This window comes from Mesoplodon mirus (genome assembly GCF_964341445.2).
Source record: "Mesoplodon mirus genome assembly, chromosome: 4".
Classification (NCBI taxonomy): Eukaryota; Metazoa; Chordata; class Mammalia; order Artiodactyla; family Ziphiidae; genus Mesoplodon; species Mesoplodon mirus.
The window spans coordinates 103,785,080-103,809,026 of record NC_138979.1 but is presented as its reverse complement, the minus strand read 5'-3'; the positions used below and the strand labels follow the sequence as shown (position 1 = coordinate 103,809,026).

The 23,947-nt window shown below is 39.5% G+C and overlaps 1 protein-coding gene across 23 annotated transcripts in view; it reads left to right on the top strand.

The window, feature by feature from the left end:
• MGA (MAX dimerization protein MGA) overlaps positions 1-23,947 on the top strand; it is a 166,155-nt gene that overhangs the window by 47,539 nt on the left and 94,669 nt on the right. For 18 of the 23 annotated variants that reach the window (XM_082617766.1, XM_082617787.1, XM_082617770.1 and 15 more), the window contains exon 1: positions 18,615-18,699. The exons of 2 other annotated variants lie outside the window; for them this stretch is intronic. The gene's annotated coding sequence lies outside the window, so the exon portion shown is untranslated. 3 more of the 23 variants (XM_082617783.1, XM_082617782.1, XM_082617784.1) reach the window with 3 other exon arrangements.

Genomic DNA, 23,947 nt, shown 5'->3' with positions numbered 1-23,947 from the left:
AAGTGATTATCACAAGTTTAGTTAACATTCATCATCTCATATAGATACCAAAAAAATTAGTTTTTTTTTCCCTTGTGGTAAGAACTTTTAGGATTTACTCTCTTAGCAACTTTAAATATACCATACACCACAACTAGAGAGAACCCTGCACACCGCAACAAAGAGCCCGCACACTGCAATGAAAGATCCCACATGCCGCAACAAAGATCCTGTGTGCTGCAACTAAGACCCAATGCAGCCAAATAAATAAATATTAAAAAAAAATATATATATATATACACCATACAACAGTGTTAACTATAGTCATCATGTTGTGCATTACATTCCCAGTATTTATTTATTTTATAACTGGAAGTTTGTACCTTTTGACCATCTTCCTCCAATCCTCCCTCCCACCCTACCCCCTGGCCCCCTGCCTCTGGTAACCACAAATCTGATCTTTTTCTATGAGGGTTTTTTTTCCCTTCAAGATTCCACATATAAGTGAGATCATACAGAATTTGTCTTTCTGTATGACTTATTTCATGTACCATAATGCCCTCAAGATCCATCCATGGCAGGATTTCCTTCTTTTTTAAGGCCGAATAGTATTCCATTGTGTGTGTATGTATATGTATCTCACATTTTCTTTATCCATTCATCTGTTGATGGACAGTTAGATTGTTTCCATGATGTCTTGGCTATTATACGTAATGACATGGCGGGTGGTGGTGGTGGTGATGGTGGTGGTGCAGATATCTTTTCAACATAATGATTTCATTTTCTTCAGATATATGCCCAGAAGTGGAATTGCTGGATCATATGGTAGTTCTGTTTTTAATTATTTGAAGAACCTGCATACTGATTCCATAGTGGCTGTGCCAATTTACAATCCCACCTATTGGTGCACAAGTTTTCCTTTTTCTCCACATCTTTGCCAACATTTGTTATATCTTGTCTTTTTTTAAAATAAATTTATTTATTTATTTATTTATTTATATTTTTAATTTTTGGCTGTGTTGGGTCTTTGTTGCTGCACACAGCCTTTATCTAGTTGCGGTGAGCGGGGCCTGCTCTTTATTGTGGTGCGTGGGCTTCTCATTGCGGTGGCTTCTCTTGTTGAGGAGCACTGGCTCTAGGTGCATGGGCTTAAGTAGTTGTGGCTCACGGGCTCTAGAGCACAGGCTCAGTAGTTGTGGCGCATGGGCTTAGTTGCTCCATGGCATGTGGGATCTTCCCGGACCAGGGCTCGAACCCGTGTCCTCTGAGTTGGCAGGCAGATTCTTAACCACTGTGCCACCAGGGAAGTCCATCTCTTGTCTTTTTGATGTTAGATGATAGCCGTTCTAACAGGTGTGAGGTGATATCTCTGGGAGTGGACACGTTGCATATTCTTTTAACTCTTGATGGCATGGGGTATGTGTGCAGCGTGACATTATTTGTGATTCAAACTGTGTTAGTTTTTATTGAGACGACTTCGTTGCAGTGTAAGTTTTGCATGTAATCACTGTTTGCCTCTTGATTTTAGGTTGAATTCATTGAGAAACATTATCAGGTCTGTAGGAAAAGCTAATTTACAAAGCTATTCGTTTTTCAATAATAGTTGTTTAGGGCAGTTCTTCTTATTCAGAAAAATTTCAGCTCAAAAAATTGCAATAAAACTTTACCACTGTTAAGCCTGGTAACTTCTTAGTGGTAGGGCAAATCAGGATATTCACTTCTATTTCTGACAGAAATTCATGAAATCAAGGATGGTTAAGTACATGAGAGGGAAGTTAGCCACTGACACTACTAGTTGAATAAAATATGATAGATTCAGTTATTTTCTGCAAAGTATCTTCCAATGAATAATGCAATGAATAGCTGTAGGCTTTAAACTTCCTAAATTTTCATAAACTTTGTAAATTTGTCCAATTAAGCCCTTTCCTGCCTACATGTATTTTTACCACCATCACTTGTAATGCATCCTAGCAGATTCCACTTCAGGCTGCACTGAATTAGTGTTTTCCCAGTTTCTTTGAAAATATTCTTATTGTTTCATGCAGATTATTCATACAGGCTAATTATTATGATTCATCAAGAGCCAAGGAAAACACTCAAAATCATTTGCTTTGATATTGTATGTGTTTTTAAATTGATGAATAAAATAGCTTTTTATTGATATTGCTACCAGTGTCTTCAGCTCCTTGCCAAAAGGCTTATATTCTCAAATAAATTTATTTTCTCTAGACATATTTCTTTGGCTGCTATAGTTAAGCTTGATTTAATTAACTCACCATTGATAAAAGGCTTTCCTTGCTTGGCTAACAAATGAGCCACTCAGCAGCTTACTTTGGTTGCATCCTCATTTTTTTTTTTATGAAGAAACTCAGCTGTGAAGGGATCTTCTCTTTAAATCTTCTAATTTTTCTGATTGTGTTTTTCCATGAGTTGGAAATACTATGATGAGTACTTAGACTGGTAATGTTGATGTATATTGTATTCTTTCAGCACAGCTGTAGTGTCATTGCATAATAAACCTAATGCTTTGTCAATCTAATTTGATAACAAGATTATCTGCACTCCATTATATCTTAAAAGTATGATATTTGAAGCTCACTTTTATTTTCTTGTTTTGACTTAAAGGATATGCACTAGTAATATAAAATACAATGTATAGGGATAACTTAGTGCTTGAAAAGCTGTCATTACAATTGCATTACTGTAATTTGTAGTGCTCTGAGGAGCACTGCAAAACCATTAGAGTGCCATATGTGGTCTCTTATAAATACTGAAATCTGTTATTTTAAAAGCAGCCATAGACAATGTATAAATATGTAAGTTTTAATAAAGTTTTATTTATGGACACTTAAAATTGAATTGTATATAACCTTCACATCATTGAAACATTCCTCTTTTGATTTTTTTCCCAACCATTTAAAAGTATAAAAACCATTCTTAGCTCATGGGCTGTACAAAAACAGGCAGAGGGCCCTAGTTGGCCTGTGGGCTGTAATAGTTTGCCAACTTCTCCCTTAACCCGAAAGAGTAAGTCTACTGGGAGGAAAGTCGTGCTTGATGGAGGCAGGTCTGTGAGGGAAATCATTCTGGATGGTGTTTTGACAACCCTTAAATCATACTACTGGTTAATGTCAGGGTTAATACCATTGTAGAAAAAGAGAAAAAGTAAAAAAAGAGAGAGATCGGGAGTTTATGTAGTTTGGCTTTTTTATTTATTTAAGGAAAGATTTGTACAATTTTGTGTGTGTGTGTGTGTCTGTGTGTGTGTGTGTGTGTGTCTGTGTGTGTACTACCTGAAGAGCTCTTAGACTTTGGAGTTTCTAACCTAGATCTTTTATGTGAAAAATATATATGAATATGAACTTTCTTTCCCCTTAAGAAAAGTGTGTTTATTAAGACTTATGACCTAGGGGACTTCCTTGGTGGCACAGTGGATAATACTCTGTGCTCCCAGTACAGGGGGTCTGGGTTCAATCCCTGGTCAGGGAATTAGATCCCACGTGCATACAGCAACTAAGTGTTCACATGCCACAACTAAGGAGCCTACCTGCCACAACTAAGGAGCCCGCCTGCCACAGCTAAGACCCGGTGCAACCAAATAAATACATAAATACATAAATAAATAAATATTTTTTAAAAAAAGACTTATGACATAGAAAGTACTAAATCTAGAATAATTTATTAAAAATGGCAGGTACTGCTCTTTAATTTGAAATTTTAATCTTGGCTGACTTTGTATAGGATAGGAAATAATAACAGAAAGTTTTTTACTTTTGTAATTTTTTGTTTCTACACGTCTCAACAAATTACTAGGTTTGGGGCTTCCCTGGTGGCGCAGTGGTGGAGAGTCCGCCTGCCGATGCAGGGGACACGGGTTCGTGCCCCGGTCCAGGAAGACCCCACATGCCGCAGAGCGGCTGGGCCCGTGAGCCATGGCCGCTGAGCCTGCGCGTCTGGAGCCTGTGCTCCGCAACGGGAGAGGCCACAACAGTGAGAGGCCCGCGTACCGCAAAAATAAAAAACAAAAAAACAAAAAAACAAAAAAAACAAATTACTAGGTTTGAGGAAGCTTTGACAGAGTGCTATGAAATTGTCAGTAGGTGGAGTTTATCCTTGACGATTCAGGAAAGCTAGGTATACTCTTACTATAAATATGGTATAAAAATCCTTTATTAGAGTTGAGTGAAAACCACATAATCCTTTGTTCCTTCTTTTTGTGCATATATGTGTGGTTGTGATTGTTTATTCTTTATTGTTAATTTTTAAAAATGGATTTTTAAAATAGTTTTTTAAATCGAAGTATAGCTCATTTACAATATTATATAAGTTATGGGTGTACAGTATAGGGATTCACAGTTTTTAAAGGTTATACTCCATTTATAGCTATTCTAAAATATTGGCTATATTCCCCCTGTTGTACAATATGTCCTTGTAGCTTATTTTATACATTATAGTTTGTACCTCTTAATGCCCTCCCCCTGTATTGCCCCTATGCCCTTCCTTCTTTCCAGTGGTAACCCCTAGTTTGTTCTCTGTATCTGAGTCTGCTTCTTTTTTGTTATATTCACTAGTTTGTCTTATTTTTTAGATTCCATGTATAAGTGATATCATACAGTATTTGTCTTTCTGTGACATTTCACAGAGCACAATTTCTTCCAAGTCCATCATGTTGTTGCAAATGGCAAAATTTCATTCTTTTTTTTAATTTTAATATATTTATTTATTTATTTATTTTTGGTTGCATTGGGTCTCCGTTGCTGTGTGCGGGCTTTCTCTAGTTGTGGTGAGCGGGGGCTACTTTTCATTGCGGTGCGCAGACTTCTCATTGCGGTGGCTTCTCTTGTTGTGGAGCACGGGCTCTAGGCACATGGGCTTCAGTAGTTGTGGCTCGCGGGCTCTAGAGCGCAGGCTCAGTAGTTGTGGCACACGGGCTTAGTTGCTCTCTGGCATGTGGGATCTTCCTGGACCAGGGCTTGAACCCGTGTCCCCTGCATTGGCAGGCGTATTCTTAACCACTGCACCACCAGGTAAGTCCCAAAATTTCATTCTTTTTAATGGCCGAGTAGTAGTCCATTGTGTGTGTGTGTGTGTTTTTGTTTTTGACAGAGAGGTTATTATAGCTTAACTGTTAGAGGTAGATTAAATTAAACAAACAAATTCTTTAAAAGATAAGAATCAATACAAATGTGAATTTATGTTTTTATGAACTTAACTGTGTCAATTAAAGTGATTTTTGATCACTTTATTGCTTTTTTTGGTAATAAACAGCATTTATATGGGATTTTATATATTTTTCTATTTTTAGAGCACTTTTAAGGTGATTCAAAAAAATTCTTGGTTTTCCTAAAACACATTTTAAATTAAGTGGGAGAACATAGGCAAATAGAGGAAAACAGCCTTAATATTCAGAATGAATATAAAAGATTCTGGGCTCAGAGACAATGGTTATAAAGTACTAATTGTCTCGGTTATTTAAGAAAAACATTTAAGTACATGTACATCACTGATAAAAGTAAAAGACACAATTCCTGCTCCATAGATTAACTTAGATTGATGATTTTTGAAGACTCTTTAACTTTTTAAAATTTTTATTTATTTACTTTTATTTGGCCGCACCGCGAGTCATGCTGGATCTTAGTTCTCTGACCAGGGATCAAACCTGGGCCCTGGCAGTGGAAGCGCTGAGTCCTAACCCCTGGACTGCCAGGGAATTCCCAAAGACTCTTTTAAATCCATTGTTCTAAGTTTTCTAAGAAAGTACAAAGTATGCTTTTTTTGTCGTTTTTTTTCGGTACGTGGGCCTCTCACTGTTGTGGCCTCTCCCGTTGCGGAGCACAGGCTCCGGACGCACAGGCTCAGTGGCCATGGCTCACGGGCCCAGCCGCTCTGCGGCATGTGGGATCTTCCCGGACCGGGGCATGAACCCGTGTCCCCTGCATCGGCAGGCAGACTCTCAACCACTGCACCACCAGGGAAGCCCCAAAGTATGCTTTTTGAGACTGATCTTTTTCAAAATTTTATTTAAGTAGTTGCTTTAAAAATAATAATAAATAACAAATATTTTAATTTTAAATTTGTTTATTTGGCTGCATCGGGTCTTTGTTGCCACATGCGGGATCTTTATTGCGGCATGCGGAATCTTTAGTTGTGGCATGTGGGATCTTTAGTTGTGGCATGTGGAATCTTTAGTTGTGGCATGTGGGATCTTTAGTTGCTGCATGCGGGATCTTTAGTTGTGGCATGCGCGATCTTTAGTTGCAGCATGTGGAATCTTTAGTTGTGGCATGCGGGATCTTTAGTTGCGGCATGCAGAATCTTTAGTTGTGGCATGCGGGATCTTTAGTTGCGGCATGTGGAATCTTTACTTGTGGCATGTGAACTCTTAGTTGCGGCATGTGGGATCTAGTTCCCTGCCCAGGGATCAAACATGGGCCCCCTGCATTGGGAGCACAAAGTCTTAGCCACTGGAGCAGCAGGGAAGTCCCATTAATATTTTATTTTTAAAGTTATAAGTAATTTGTTAAGAATTAAACAGTGGCTAACAGTTAATGAATGATTATACATGCACTGTTTTCTGGGACACATGTATCATTCTCTGTTACATTAATTTATATCTCATTTAATGCTCTTAACAGCTCATTGAAGTAGAAATTGTTATATTATTTCTATCTTAAAGATGAGGAAACTGAGGCACAAAGACACTAAGTAATTTGCCCAAGTCACATGATCAGCAGAGTTGGGATTCACTGTGACTTCAGAATTTTTCTTCTTAACTACTTTACGGAACTGTTTTGGTCTATCTGCTGTTACTCTTCTTTCTCAAGCTTTAATCCCTTAAATTGTGCAGTTTTAGGGCTTGCACTTCAGAAATACTACTCTCAGAGGAACCATTACTCTTTAGAGCTTATCTGTTTTGTCTGTGTATGCTGAATCTTATTTGCCTACCCACACCATCCCTTTCCCCCACTTTTCTAGTAGTGAGACATGGTCTACAGATCTAGAGTAAATAAAACTAGTGAAATAGGGAAGCCAGGGAACATTTTAATGTTGGTTCTTGAAAGAAAAAATTAGTTTAAAAAGGTTTTTGTATATATAATAACTGAAAGAAATTAAGTTAAAGAGAAATATCTAAATATCAGAGTCATTGTAAAACAACTAAAAAGCATAAACAAAAGCCCAAGACCTTAAATAACCTACCTTTTTATAAACTCCAGTTTCTTCCCCTCTGTTTTTAGAGATGAATGTTTTAGGGGATCATACTGTTGTCATTACAGGTTACTGGAAAATTACTTCAGTAACCTGTGTGTATACACTGATTAACAATGTATTTTTCACTGTGACTCATGGTTGGAAAAGTGTGAGAAATACTTATGTAGCATATATGATACCAAACTTATTTTTATATTTTTCATTTTCTGAGTTTGGTGCAGACTCTCATTCTTTCTGTGTACATTAGTTCTTTAGATTTGCTACTTCCATTTGATAAGCTTCAGGTTTCCTTTATATGTTGATATTCTCCAGACTTACTTTCTAGCTAGACTCTCTTCTTTTTTCGTTCAGCTCCTATGGTTCTTAACCTTTTTTGGGGGCCATAGACACCTTTGAAAATCTAATAAAACTTATGAACTCTCCCTAGAAAATTGCACATATGTACATTATGCAAACTTCTGCTTACAATTTTAGGAGTTTCATAGGACATCCTCCCCCAAGCTCATTCATGGATTCTAGATTAAAACCCCACCTCTGCATGTGCTCCCTGAACAATTTCATTCATTTTAATTCTTTCAAATACATTTATGATTTCCCTGTCTATATCTTTAATATGATTTTCTCTCCTGAGCACTAGACCTTGATATCTCCTTACTTCCTAGCCATCTGGATGTCCTATTGCACTTCTCCACTTTGTATTTCAAACTCGTGAAACTACATGTGGTTCCTGGAACACATTTTTCTGTTCTTCAGTCCTTGACTCCTTGGTTATTAGACCCTGCTGACTGATTCCTTATTCTTTGACACATTCTCCCTTCCTAAGCTTCTGTGATGCTACTCTCACCTATTTTTCTCTTACCTCTGTGACTACGTCTTCTCTTCTCCTTCCTAGATTTCTTTTTACCACTTGTCCTCTAAATGTCCATTTTCCCAGGATTCTGACCATAACCTTCTGAAATCTTTTACTGTCTATACATTTTGGGGTAAACTTTCCCAAATCTCTGGCTTCAGTTACTTCCCCAAATTTTGTATTTAGCTAAAGCTCACATATTTATCTCCAAATGCCTATTAGACACTTCCGCTTAGATCAATGGTTCCTAAATACTAGGGGGATTACATACCTCTTTAAGAATCTGATTAAAGGTATTTCTCTCTTCCCAGGAAAGTACACAGGCACACGAAGTTTTGCATACTGTTTTAGGGTGTTCCTGGGCCTCCTAAAGCCCCTTCATGGACTCCTTAGAGGTCTGTGGTCTTCTAATTAAGAAGTTGAGACCTAAGATGTTCCTGAGCTGCGTTGAATTCAGCCTGTCCAAAATGGATGCTGTCATCATTGCCTCTTTCCCACTTCATTCTTATCCCTCTCACGTATGCCTCTAAATCTAATCATTTGTCTCTTAATTATTTATTAATCCATTCATTCTGCAAATATGTGAATGCCTGCTTTATATTTAGCACCAGGCCTAAGTATATAGTGATATACAAAACAGACATAGTTACTCCGTTCTCTCAAAGCTTACTCAGTAGCATAGTGATTAAAAGTGTGAACTTCGGGTTCAAATTTTGACCCCTTACAGTATGCCCTAGAGCAAATTTTTTAACCTTTGAAATGAGGTTGATAAGTAGTTCCTGCTTCATTGGTTATTCGGATTAAATGAGTTAATATATGTAAATTTCTCAGTAAATGTTAGCTTTTATTACTTGTGGAGGAGGTAGACATTATATGATCACAAATAAGTAATTATACATTTTGATAAGTGTCATGAAGTAACAGAACAGGGTATTTTGAGAGAATTTAGAGTAGGGAGTAGGGATAGCATTGAGGTAGTGGCAATTACACAGACTTGAAGGAGGAATAGATGTTAACTAAGTGAAGATTTGTGGGGACTGGAAGCATTTCAGGCAAAAAGAAAACGTAGTACAAAGACCCTGAGGTGGGAAAAGGTTTGGAGCATTTGACAAACAGAAGGTCATTGTGTCTGGAGTATGGTATGTTATGGGGAGAATGACATGAATGCAGAGATCTGTAGGCCATATTAAGGAGTTTGGATTTTGTTCTGAATGAAATGAGAAGCTAATGGAAGGTTATAAATGGCAGAGCTGGCATGAACTGATTTATGTTTAGAAAGTGTCACTTGCTGCTGTGTGGAAAATGGACTAGAGAAGAGCTAGAATGAGTGCCTAGAGATAGAGTCTATTGAAAAAAAGAAAAAAAAAGTCTATTGTAGTAGCTCAGGTAAGAGCTGTTGGTATTTAGGACTAGGGTGGCAGTAGTGGAGGTGGAATGAAACGTATGGGTTTAAAGTGTTTTAAATTGAGTGTTTCTAAGTGCCAGGTACTATAATAGAAGCTGAGGGTACAACGTAGAGGTTAAAAAAGAAACAATTCCTAATTTATAGTCTAGTTTGTGGGGGTGGTGGGATAAGGGGGAGAAATAAGGCAATGAAAGAATTACACAAATAAGTATAAATATTAGAACTGTGATAATTTCTAGTAAGGACAAATATGTGGTGCTTTGAGATCATATCACGGTCAGAAAGTCAGGGATGCTGAAACAACAGGAACATTTGGTGATTGGCTAGACATTTGGGCAGGTAAGGAAGCGGAAAGTGTCAAGAATTACTTGGGTTTCTGATGTGAGCAAGTATGTAGGTGGATATGGAGAGAAGTCTGATTGGCTTCTAGTCTTGCATCTTCCACATGGTCTTAACCAGTGCCAGAAGTAATTTTCTTAAAACATGTCAGTTTGAGTATTTTATATATCTTCTTTTTTTTTTTTTTGGCCGAGCTGAACGGCATGTGGGATTTTAATTCCCCATCCAGGGATCGAACCCGCACCCGCTGCATTGGAAGCGCGGAGTCTTAACCACTGGACTGCCAGGGAAGTCCCTCATGTATCTTCTTATAATCCCTTGAATGGCTTCTCTTCTTCTTATAAGATGAATTTCCACCTCTTGCTTGCTAAGTACTATAAAATATGGCTCCCTTTGTCTTTTCTAGTCCTGTAGTTATGCTTCTCCACAGATCATGGACATTTTTAATAGTAGCCATATTACAGTACTTGTGCTCCCTGAATGTGTTCCCTCTCTTGTTTCTGTCTTCACATAGGCTGCTTTCTGTCTGAAATGCTATTCTTCTGCACCCACTCTGCCCCTGCTCTTTCATACCTTGCTAATTTCTACTCATTCTCCACTTTCACTGGGAATTCTTCTCTGACTTCCTCAGTCTGATTTAGCTGCCCTTTGTTTGTGCTTCCATTGCACCCTGGACAGAGAGCCATAAAATAGTGTTCTTTATTTTTTGCTGCCATCATTGATTATTGGTTATATGATAATTGGTTGTCTGATAATTGATTGCAAGCTCTTGAGAGCAGGAATCGTATCTTATTTTTGTGTTCCATGATATGTATGTGGTAAATGCACAACAAATGTTTGAAGAAATTAATGAATACTCTGTTCTTTTATATCATGTGCCTTTGCACAGCTGTTTTCTGATTAGAAAACCTTTCCCACCTTTGCTTTGTCAACTTCTAGACATTCTTTATTTAACATTCAACCTTCCTTGATACTTCAGTGACAGTTCCTCTTTACGCTGTGCTTCTCTAGTTTTTCTTTTGTACACCTCTGATAAATGTTTGACAGTATAGAGTAGGGATCTAAATGTTTGAAAGAGTGAATGTATATATATCATGAGCATCATGGAGTTATAGATTGGGTAAATAGCTCCCAAGTGTCCAATCCCATTTCGTAGGGTAGGTTACTTCTACATGGTACTAATTTTACCTATTGCATTGATCTTTACTTCAGTGTTTTATAAAGGCAGCCCTATCTCCAAATTGTGGATAATTTATTGTAGTTCTCTGTTTACTGATTATATAGCTACTGCCTGCAGTGTCCTTCTTTTCTCTCTCATTAATTTTATTTCTCCTTCAGGACCCAGCTCAAAAGTCCCCTCTTCTTTGTAATCTTATAGATTCCCTAGGCTGTGAGCATTCCTATGATGTTCCTAGAAGGCTTTTTCCAAACTGCCAGCAATAGTTTTGCAATGTTATTATCCTGTCTCTTCATCTAGAACTCAAGGGGACTTATTTTTATTCATTCCTTTATCCCTGGTTCAGTGCCTTACACATAGTTGGTGCTTAACACATATTTACTTAACTGATTGTATCCTTATTTAGAGAATGTTGGGTGGAACTAATCCTGGGATGAAAAATATAGGCTCTGTGTAATCTCTACAATTTATAATCTATATATAGATAATTTGGATAATGCACTATATTCAACTTGCTTGAATAATCTTCATATTCTATATTTCAATACACCTTTTTCTTTTCCTTTAACAGGTATTGCCTGCCCTCCAGTGGTTAGATCATAACTAACATTTTTAGTAAAGTTAAAGGTTATAAAATCCTTTTTCAGTGTTTATTTTTAAGTCATTTAAAATCCTCTTAGGTTTACTTCTCAGATAAAACAAGTTTTTTTACACCCCTGTTGTTCCTTTATATCTGATATTCCTGAAGCCCAGCTTGACCTGCCTCTTCCTTTGCCACCATGAGCCACCATGTGTCCCACAGTTTTTCTTAAGTATGCATTGATTGAACGGGTGGTTCACCCAATCTGACTTTGTTTCTTGGTTTTACTACATTGTTCTCATATAGTTCTATAGAGGGTCTAGGATCTTGCCGTAGTGCTAAAGGTATCATCTTGTTTTCATTGACACTCCTTGCCCCCCACCAACACACACACTCAGAGTAGCTTGCTAATCATGTGGCTGTCCTTTAGTCTGGATTGGGGTATCTCTTGGCTAACATCCTCTTCTTTTCTACTGTTACTGATGAGGAGAGGCTGACTCTTGACTCCTTGGCAAAGTGATTTATTACCCCATCCCAGGCCTCTTGTATGTTATTTTTTCTCAGAAGACCAAATCTTAGCTATCCAGGGAGCCTACTCTGTGGCTAGCAGTCATTTCTAAACACCTGCTGCAAATTTTCAGTGGTATATCACGAAATAAGGACAGTGGAGTACATTCTTCATCTATCTAAATGTATTAAAAATAAATGACTATTATTCATTATGAGATAAGTTCTCCTTGATTTTTGGTCTTAAAATACCCATTATTTTGGGAATTCCCTGGCGGTGCAGTGGCTAGGTCTCCGTGCTTCCACTGTAGGGGGCCTGGGTTTGATCCCTGGTTGGGGAACTAAGATATCCCGCAAGCCGTGTGGAGCAGCCCCCCCAAAAATAATTTTTAAAACCCCCATTATTTTAAGAAAGACTGGTAATAGTAGGTGGTATACTTTGTAAGTTAAAAATTTGGTCACCTTGTGATGGTCATTTAAATCTTTTTGGGGGAAATTTTACTGGTTTATGATGTCCCAGTAGTCTAGGAACCACTACATTGATCACCGTAGCTCATTTCCATGAGGCAGTGGTGCCCTTCATGTAAAGTAAGCATGCCTTCTTTCATACGCATTTGCAGACAGTTTTTCAGTGTATTTTTCTGCCATAGGCTTCTTAATTTTTGCCTGATTCCAGCCTTGCAGTTTACTTGCTATCTCCCAGTCCTCTTCTTTGGCCAGTAGTTCTAGTTTCTGTTTTTATATGTTTTCATGTGTGTTTTAAATCCCTGCACAGCTCTAGGCTTAGTTAGATAAACTTTTTCCTCTTCTTCCTTTTATGCTTTCCTAGATAAGATGTTTCTTCTACGGGCTCAGTACTACATTGAAAATGTATAAGTTTACTTTTCTTTTAGATCTGTTCTTTTTTGTTTTGTAATCCTTCTGAAACTAGCTTTCTGAACTTCATTTTAACTGATTTCTGACATTTTCCCCTTTAGATCTTACTAAAACAAATTCACTGTTACTAAAGTACCTTTTCATCTTGAAGATATTTACTTTTTTTTTTTTTTTGGTAGATCCAGTATATGCAGATGGCAATCTCTGTTACAACTTGTTGCTTTTGTTAGCAGATGGTAAATTATGGGATCATAGAATTTCTCCCAGTGCAAAGAATCTGCTTTGCCTTTGTTGATTTCCTGGGTAATATTGTCAAAAGTCACTCATGCAAAAGGCAGTCAATAAGTAGTTAAGAGTTTCCTAGAAAAATATTCTTATCTCTTGAAGCATCTGCCCTGTCAATAATATTTATCCATTCCTCTAAGGAGAAATAATTTGAGGTAAGAGTCAATGGTACAAGTTTTTTCTAACTACAACTGTACACCTTTGGAAAATGTTGGCCGCAGCAGGATGCTTGTTTGCTAATATTAATGTGAGTATGGTTAAATGTATAATGACCCTGTTTTCCAAATCCAAAATTGTTGGACATTAAGTCAATATTTGATATTCAGACTTGCCTGGAAAACTGGGACCTATGGTTTCATATTCATTAATTCAACAGATACTATGTGTCTGCTCTGTTCCACACATTGTGCTAGGCAGTAGAATAGAGTAGAGCAAACAGTCTAGTGGGCAAGTCATTCATTAATGCATAGTTTTAAAAATAATTACAGTTGTGGTAGGTGCTATAAGAAATACAGGGTACTTACTATGAGAGCATGTAACAGGGAGACATCTGTCATTGGGGGTTAAGGAAAGTTTCTTGAAGAAGTAACATTAGGCATGAAGAGTAAATAAGTTAGGTTTGAGGCATCTGGGAAGAGCTTAGTCAAAGGGAAAAGAATATGATTGTGCAGGTTTAAGATATGGGGCAGCAAGAGGGAATGGTGTTTCTTCATGAACATTGATAACATTCCATCACATTTCTATTCTCTTTTCCATCCTTTTGTTAACATATTTTCTAAAACATGCTTTTAATCACATTACTATACTGATTAAGAAACTTTTAAAGCTATTCATTGGATAGATTAATAGCTCCTTCAGGGCAGGACTCTTGCCACTTTTAATACCTTAGTCCAAGTTTCAGATATCAGAGCCAGTTATACCTTGTTCCTCTGCATGAGTTGGTTTTAGTTGCAGTAATAAATAGTAGGCAAAGATGGAGTTATATATAAGCTGTTATGATTCCCTCTTTTCCCTCTGCCTAGCACACAAGTTTTTAGTGAAACCTGGCTAGTGACAGTTTTTTTTTTTTTGTTACAAAAAACAAGCCTCTTTTGTAACCTAGTCTGTATGTAGCTCTTATTCCAAGAATGGTCTTTATTGTATTGAATTAAGATATTGTAAACAAGACAACAACCCAGGAGTTATATGAGGGGTGGTGATGGTCTCATCTGAAGAGTGGGATCATTTTCTCTTTTAGTCATTTGAGGAAGGTATGTCTTCAGTAGAAATTGGAATTAGGAAGGTGGGATCTGGATAGGTTGGATAAGGAATGTCATCTGTCTTGCTGGTGGATTCTGTTAAGTTGTGCCAACTCTTTGGGGTTCTTGTGTAGACCTCTGAACAGTGCATGAGGTGCCTGTCTTTCCTCAGCATATACAAGGCACTCAGATATTTGTCGAATAGGAAAAATGTGCATGTAAATGGATAGGGCTTATGTGTTTATAGAGCAATCTTGATTCAAAACTGTGTTCTTTCTAGCCATATTGTTTATATTCCATGCATTCACTATCCCCACCCCCCTAATATTTAGTAAAATCTCTTTGAAGGTCCAACCAAAGAAATCCAAGGGAAAGACTTTTTTAAATTAATTAATTAATTAATTTTTAGCTGCATTGGGTCTTCGTTGCTGTGTGTGGGCTTTCTCTAGTTACGACGAGCGGGGTCTACTCTTTGTTGTGGTGCGCGGGCTTCTCGTTGTGGTGGCCTCTCTTGTTGTGGAGCACAGGCTTTAGGCACGCGGGCTTCAGTAGTTGTGGCACATGGGCTCAGTAGTTGTGGCTCGCAGGCTGTAGAGCGCAGGCTCAGTAGTTGTGGCACATGGGCTTAGTTGCTCTGTGACATGTGGGATCTTCCCAGACCAGGGCTTGAACCCATGTCCCCTGCATTGGCAGGTGGATTCTTAACCACTGTGCCACCAGGGAAGTCCTGGGAAAGATTAAAAAAAATCTTTTTTTTAGTTTATTTATTTTGGCTGCACCGGGTCTTAGTTGCGGCATGTGGGAACTTTTAGTTGCAGCATGCGGACTCTTAAGTTGTGGCATTCATGCGGGATCTAGTTCCCCCACCCGGGATTGAACCCGGGCCCCCTACATTGGGAGCACGGAGTCTTACCCACTGGACCACCAGGGAAAGTCCCAGGGAAAGATTTTTGTATCAGCCTGGATGAACAAGGTGAGCTTTGATAACTGAAATGAGAGAATTCCAACTGAAAGGAGCAGGATCTCCTGGCACCTTAAGTTTGGCCCACACGATTCAACCACAGGCACCCGAAGTCGCATGGAAACTCCTAGAACATTCCAGGACTGGGTGGTGACGCAGTCACCTAGGGCTCTTCAACTAGACTGCTGAGGTTTACCTGCGAAACTCATAAGCCTCAATTCTTGTAGTTAGTTTGGAATTTTAAAAACTTGGGTTATATACGGATGCCTTTTAAAGGAAGAAGTTCTAGGGACTTCCCTGGCGGTCCCGTGCTTAAGACTTCGCCTTCCAATGCAGGGGGTGCGGGTTTGATCCCTGGTCAGGGAGCTAAGATCCCACATGCCTTGCAGCCAAAAAATCAAAACATAAAACAGAAGCAATGTAGTAACAAATTCAATAAAAGACTTTTGAAATGGTCTACATCAAAAAAATCGTAAAAAAAAATATAAAGGAAGAAGTTCTTATATATCCAAAGAGTACACCCAAGGATCCCAGTCTGAGAAACACTGCATTAAACCCTGAATGCAAACACAGAGGTTGCTTGAAAAAGCAAACAAAAAATGTGGTTACTTTGGTACTAGCATAATGTTAAATCAAAAATAGGCCACTTAAATGGTGTGGCAATATTATTATTTTTAGATTATATATATAAAAACAACATTTATAAGTTCTCAGCTTCTTGATAGTACATCTCTAGATCTGTATAGGTAAGGTAGATCCCCCTTTGAAAAAATACAGGTAGTTTACCTCTCCCACCAGGAGATCCAGTGCTAAATCTTGAAAAAAAATTTTTTAAATGTCTGGCATTTCATAATATGTTTGCCTGGTGTAGGGAGAGAGTAGCAAAAGAAAAACTCCATTCTCCCTCACCCCCAGTTCTCCAGTTAGGGATATCATTTGTGTTAACGTGTTCTTCTTGGGATGCAACTCTGACTAGCCATGGTTGTTAACCAGTCATCATTCATTTACACCTTAGGATCAGATGCATTAATAACAAGTCAACACAAATTTTATTTCTGCTTCAGAAAATGGAAATTTTATATGAGGAAACCTTAGACCTTTGACAGGAAGGCATTCTTGGATGAGGTGGGAGATTCTGAAAAGGCAGCTTCCAGGAAAGAGGTGCTTGGGATCAGGGAAGAAGAGGAAGGTGTGAAAGAAACTGTTACTTTTCACTTTTGCCTAGTATCTTGGATATTATTCGTTTGTTGCACTGGTAATGCTGTGGTTGACAGTGCCTGAATGGGGGTTTCAGAGCAAGTTCAGAAGTCCGTCAACTTTAGCCTGCATATTTTCCATTCCATATTAATTCCAGCACAGTTTCTCCCCATGGTGTGGCATATTCTCTCAGGAAGAGCAGAAGGCAGAGAAAGAAGACCCTTCCTAATATGCCTGGAGTCCAGCTCAGATGAGTCTTGTTGGATAAGCCTCTTCTTTTTGGCTTTCTTGTAACCTCCTCATTCTCCTTCGCAGTGGTTTTTTTTTAAAACATCTTTATTGGAGTATAATTGCTTTACAATGGTGTGTTAGTTTCTGCTGTATAACAAAGTGAATCAGCTATACATATACATATACATATATCCCCGTATCTCCTCCCTCTTGCGTCTCCCTCCCACCCTCCCTATCCCACCCCTCTAGGTGGTCACAAAGCACTGAGCTGCTCTCCCTGTGTTATGCGGCTGCTTCCCACTAGCTATCTGTTTTACATTTGGTAGTGTATATGTGTCCATGCCACTCTCTCACTTCGTCCCAGCTTATACTTCCCCCTCCCCATGTCCTCAAGTCCATTCTCTACGTCTGCGTCTTTATTCCTGTCCTGCCCCTAGGTTCTTCAGTACCTTTTTTTTTTAAATTCCATATATATGTGTTAGCATACGGTATTTGTTTTTCTCTTTCTGACTTACTTCACTCTGTATGACAGTCTCTAGGTCCATCCACCTCACTACAAATAACTGTTTCGTTTCGTTTTATGGCTGAGTAATATTCCATTGTATATATGTGCTACATCTTCTTTATCCATTCATCTGTCGATGGACACTTAGGTTGCTTCCATGTCCTGGCTATTGTACATAGAGCTGCAATGAACATTGTCCTTCACAGTGTTTTATGTCAAGTCACCTAGCAGGTAGTAGGTTCTCAGTACTTGCCAGTTCTTCTAAAAGAGTGAAGGGGAAGTTTGGAAACATGAACCACAATTTCTGCTCTTTTACTACCAATTTCTCTTTTGCCTCTTTTTTACAACTTTAAACAACTCTCTCTTTTTACTGGCGTGTTCGCAGAGAAGAAAGAATGGCTGGTAAGGGGTGGGTAAGAAGAAAGATAATTTTTGATGTTTGACAACCGCCTGACACATCATAGATAACTTTTTGTTTGCACCTCATAGCTTAAATATCTTGAACAAACAAAAATTGAAAACGCAGGATCAGGGCATTAACGCTCGGATAAAACTCTATCGTGCAAAATTCTCATTTCCACGTTTTACTGTTTTATCAGGACATCTTTCATCTTTGTATCAGGCAAGCTAGTAGCAACTCTTCTTCCCTTCCCACTCGGCATTGAGGTTTTCGGACTCCTCCCTACTTTACTAGTGTTCCTCGGTTCTGGATGTTGTAAACTCCATCACCCGTCTCTCAGGGTCTTTTCCTCAAGGTTTCCCGACGTTCTGGCGCTCTCTAAGCCCACAGCACATTGGGGAGGAAGATCGTGGATTCATTTGACGGGCCAATGAAGCCTTGCGGGCTGCGGAATCCCACGTGGGTGGGGCTGGGCTCAGCAGGGGCGGGGCCGGCGAGGAGCCCAAGGGAAAAGGTGGCAGGCTCAGTTGAGAAAGCCCGCGGGCAAAGGTTTCACAGTTTTCACGAAGGCTTCGTGTGCGAGGCTGAGGGAATTGGGGTACCTCCCTCCTGCCTCGTCACTCTTGATTCTGGAAGCTTCAGTAGGCTTTTCTTGGTTGCTGGTACCCGGAAAGGCAGCGGCTTCAGCTCCAGGGGCGGGTCCCAAGGGTCTTGTCGCAGCTCCGGGGCCGTTTGGCCTCCTGGTGTTGGGGGAGGGGCGAGGGAGGTGCTGCTCGCGCCTCCTTTTGCGCTTGCGCGACGGCCTCCGAGAGGGTAGGAGCGCGTGCGCGATGACGTGGACGTTTGATGCGCGCGCAGGCTCTTCAGCTGGAGCGGACACACGGTGTGCGAACCGAACAGAATAACCCGCCCCCAGCGGGATGTGAAGGACTCCGGGTGAGGCCGGCCACGCCCCGCACGGTAACTCTCGGGCCTGGGTGGAGGACGTCTCTTTAGTACTGGCCCGATTGGAGTTTTCCGAGAGTTTGAAGCTCTTGTGTATTTTTCATGGTGTCAGAAGCGTTCCGCTGAGCGATCTTCGCACGCTCCGGCCAGGCCAGGCCTTGCGCGGAGCCGCCTTTGGCGCGCGCCTGTGGTCTTCTGAGCGAGGCTGCGCATGTCACCTCGCGCGCGTCCCCGGCCTCACTTCCGCGTCGCGCCGCGAACTAACTGGGAACATCGACGCCAGCAAGAGGCCACGAGGCGGGCGGGGTGAGAAGCGCCCATGGCGCGGGCCTGCCCTCGCGTGCGTGGGGTGCCGCACCGCATGGTACGGTACGCGTGACGCCTTCCAGCCAGGCGTGGAGCTTTAGGTCGAGAGCCGTGCTTGTGCGCTTTGCCTTTTAGAGCTCAGGTCTCGGGGTTCCAAAACTGTGCTGACCTCGCTTTTCTAAGGAGCTGTGTGCAGCGTTTTGACACCTGTATAAAGCTCTCGCCCAGTATGTAATTTCCTAGCAGGTTGTTTGAAGCAAGACCGCGAGTTTAATAAAGAAGGAGGGCGAGGAAGTGAGCTCTATAGGAGTGGGAACTTGGTAAACAAAGGACCGGTGGTTCGTAAGTGCAGAAATGAGGGCGGGGAAAACAGGTGGGAAGAGCAGGTGTTATTTTCTTTTTCCCTCTGTGGGGCAGCCTTTGGCCAGTTCTCTGTTTGTGTGCCTTCCCGCTTCTATTAATTTGTCAAGTAGGTCTCTGCCCTTAGCGGTAGGTGGGTCTGGGACAGAAATAAACCGCTCCGAGCACCAGTAACCAAAGTTGACGAATCTGCGTGCGAAGAGTGTGGAGAAGTTAGGGAATTTTTCACACTGGGTTGAGAGTAGGAAGTGGTAGTGTCATGATGTGAAGATTTTTGCTTTGCCTTCGGAACTCTGGAGATGCCTCCTCTGGCGAGGTTGGAAGCGGGGAGAGTGTAGGAGGTCTGAAAGGAAGGGTTACCAATGGCAGAACAACGTGAGTAACGAAAGTACTCTTCCTTCTGAGGGGAGACCACTCTCCCAGGGTTCGCGTCGCCGGGGCAGACACGTGGATCAAGAGAACTCTCGAGCCCACCCGCGCGCTGCCAGTGTGTGCTGTGAAGCTCTCCGGGCTTCTGCGGCAGAGTCCCTGGCAAATACTGCCTGCTCTGCCTCTTTTTGGGCACGACGCCGCGGCTAGGCTGCAGGGAAAGTGCCTGGAGGTGGCGTGACGGCTGCTGGGAAGGGGGCTGGCCTGGGAGGGCCGGGCGGCTGGTTCTGTAGTCTCCACGGTAACAGAATGCGACTGGATCCCGCCGAGCGATCCGCGGGTTCCGGCCGGCGGCACGTGATCAGCCGGACTCCCCTTCCCCGGAAGAGCTTTCCTTGCGGCATTTTTTCACGTGGTTCTTGGCTAGCTGGCCTTTGCAGTTGGAAAGCGGTGATGTGGGCCCCGATAGTCGACGGCGACTGCAGTCCTCCGAGACTGGCAGGCGGCCTTTTCACTTCCAAGGGTATGGAGTGGGCGCTAGTGCTTTTTGCTGCTGTAGGGCTATGTTTCCAGCTGTTGTGTGAGTTGAGTGGGTTGGATACACTTTCCAGAAAACACATGCTTAGGATTTGAGAAAACTTAGTGCCCCAGGTACCTTGCCATACTTAATCCAAGGCAAGGTGGCCATTTGATTGCTGTCCGTTTCTGCCATAAACGTTAGTTCTTCAAATTCTATTTAGCAAATATTAGGGACCTGAGAGCTTTCTAACACCGAGTTGTAGTTAAGGGATCATTCCTAGGAATAGAAAATGCTCATGAAGCCAGCATTAACAAATGGTATTTGAGGAGAGAAGAGGAGGGGGGGCCTACTATCTTAGGTAAATGCAACTTTGTGCCTTAAAACCTAAAGCATTTCAGATAATATTTTGAAATTTACCTTTCAAATTTAGGGTTGTGGTGATGATAAAATGCCCAGGGTATAGTCTGGTCCAAAGTAAGCGCTTATTAATAGATCGCGAGTACCATTTATTTAATTATTAAAGTTAACTTAATGACGATTAAGAACGGATAGTTGGCTCTTTTACTCTTTGCATCACTTGCTATCATATTTTCTGATTTTTTTGTGTGCAAATTATAGTTTTAAAAAGATTTTTCAGATTTCTGGGCTCACTGTATATTGGTGAATACTGAAATTCGAGTGAACCTATTCTCTTGCAAATTTGAGTTTCAGAAACGTAACTACACTCTTATAGTGAATGATTATGTTAAGGAACAAACTAACATCTTTGTGCTTACCATACAGTAATGCACTTGTTGTATGAAAAGTTATGGTTATTTTTAGCAACTTTGGAAACATTCGGTTTAGGTTCGCCATCATTTGAATATTTTGTGTTTTTAAAGTAATGGTATTGATTTGGAATTTTAAATTGGCGTACTTTGGGGCCGGGGCTAGTACCTGAATCATTGAATAAGGTAACTACCTAGTAAACCAGCTAGTGTATTTGGTAAGTTGTATGAGGGTTATGGCTTTAGTAGTTAAACATTTCCCAGAGAGGTCACTGGTGAAAAGATACTCAGAATAGGGACTCCGAAATTGTAGCAATTTACTTATGGAACTTGCCATGTTACCTGAAAACATTCTCTGCGAAATGGTATTTGTGTGTTGGTGTGTGAGTGCCTGTACCTTCAAAACGTTGACATTTTCAGAATGTTAGAGTATTTCCCATCCACAACTAAACTTACTTCCTCGGGTCATTTTTATAGTTATTTTATGTAGATAACTGCTTGATCGTGAAAAGCTGAACTGAGATTTTTTTTTTTTGAATGTTAAGTTATATCTATGTACCAAAACTGTGGTCTTCCTTAATGCTTTCAGAGAGCCAAACACAGAATATTTTTAGAATCTTGTTGGAAGGAGATTTACTGCTTCATGAGCAGCCTAGCTCTTCCTAAAGTAATTTGATTTTTGCAATTGGTTAAAGTTATCTTAGACTTTAGAGTGGTATTTGTGTGTCTGAAACAGCTAAATTTGCTGAATTGACTATCCTTTCTTTAGAAAATCCGATATATATAGTATTCCAAAAGCATAGGCATATTGCTTATAGTGAAGTGAAACCTGTGCTTAAAGATTGTTGTGGAATAAAACTTTATTACTTGTTTGTAAACCAGTAGCAATGTATGGCTCAAGATAGAGATTGTTTTGTTCGTAAATTAGGTTTTTGGTTTTATACATTTTGATCAACTCCTGGAATAACTTGACTGGAGGATTAAAAAAAGACCTTATACAAATCAAAAGTCTGAAAGTTCTGACTTTTTTTCCCTCTTAATACACATTTTTACATTTATTAGTTACCTGTATACAGAGTGCAGATAGGGCAGTCTGACTCTTCTGCACTTAATTTTTCTGTTTAGATGAAAGGAAAATTTTGAAATGTGTATATATAACGTAAGTATAAAGTTTACTTCAGTACAGTCTCTAGCACTAAACTGGATTTCTGTCAGTAGAATCTTTGATATTTCATAGATTAATTTTTAAAGGATAGTGATTGGTTAAAACTTATTTGCCCCAGTTTTACCTGTAAAAATCTGAAAATCAAGAATTTAATATTATAGAAGATAATGTTTAAGATATTCTGAACCCTATAATGTTTTCATAGGTTTGGGATAGCTAAAAAATTTTTTTCAGATACTTCTTCGCTGTGTGCCATATTTAAATGCACTTCATGAGAGTGTTTTTGCATAATTGCTTACAAAAATACTTGATTTGTAACAAAATTTTGAGCTTTATGGACTAAATACAGGATTAAGAGTTTGTGTTATTTGATATCTACACCATTTTAGAGGAATTGGTTTTTGTGAATTTTCTGAACTTTATTACTATTTTTATAAAGTCACTTTATTTGTGACTTCTCAGTCTGTTTAAATTTTATCGGTCTCTGATAGGTGTCATTTAAACTTGGTAGTTTTAGGAAACCAATAAACTTAATTGCCTTAAGCCTGAGAAAGCTTTTGAAAAGAATCACTCTAAATTTTATCTATCTCTTAAACTCCAAATCGGAGGAGAGATTCTTTTTTCACCTTTCCTGGGTATTAGTACAGTGGTGTCAGAAAGTCCGTCTCTGTTTTCACATTTAGCCATAATACAAAACAATAGCCAACCTTTTTAAAGCCTTGATTTTTAAAATATTATCCTCAGGCTAATGAATATTTTAAGTTTTGGAGCCCCCCCCACTTTTTTGGGGGGGCGGTCATGTGGTCAGCCCTGTGACTGTGAAATTGTGAAAGATGTGAAATTCAGATCAGATGCTTTTGCTGCTTGTTAGTAGTTCTGATGAAGAGTAAAATTAGACTTTTAATTATAATGAAGAGCACCAATAAGTGACTCAATTTGATTAGTCAAAATTACTGACCCACTTTAAACAGAAGTAGTGATGTAACATTTTCCTTTTTTGTATAAAAGCTAATTGGAGATAGCTTTATATCTTGTAGAATATTTAGGTAATTTATTTTAGCACATCACTTTAGTTGAATGTAACAATCTGAGATTTCTTTAAAACATTTTATTGAGATATAATTCACATAATATAAAATTCACCATTTTAAAGGATACATTTAAGTGGTTTTTAGTTCCTGAACATTTCGATCACCCCCAAAAGAAACCCCATACCAATTAGCAATTGTCCCAATTATTTCTGTCCCTTTTCACTGTCAACTATGGATCTACTTTCTGTAGATTTGCCTATTCTGGACATTTCATGTAAATGGAATCATACAATATATGTGGCGTTTTTCTTGTAACTTTTATGAATTAACTAATTTAGTTTTTTTTTTAAATTGGTTGTATGTTTACAAGATACAAAATTTAGAAAGTGTCAGAATATGTATTCTTCCAGCCACCCTGTTTTCCCTTGATAAAGCCAATACTACCAGTTCCTTTTTTGTCTTTACAGATAGTCTATGTCAAGCAAATGCATACATACTGTTTTTTTTCTTTGCCTTTTTTTTGTTTAAACTTTATAGAAGTATGTAGCATAATCTACAATTCTTTTGAACTTTATGCTCTTAATATATCTTGTAGATAGTTTTGTATGAGTCCATAAAGTTTATAATTCTTTTCTAGCTGCAGAATATTCCACTCTGTCGTTGTACCACCATTTATCACTGGTGTGTATGCGTGTATTTGCACACGTGTATATAAGATAAAGTCCTAGAAGAACTAGTTTCATGG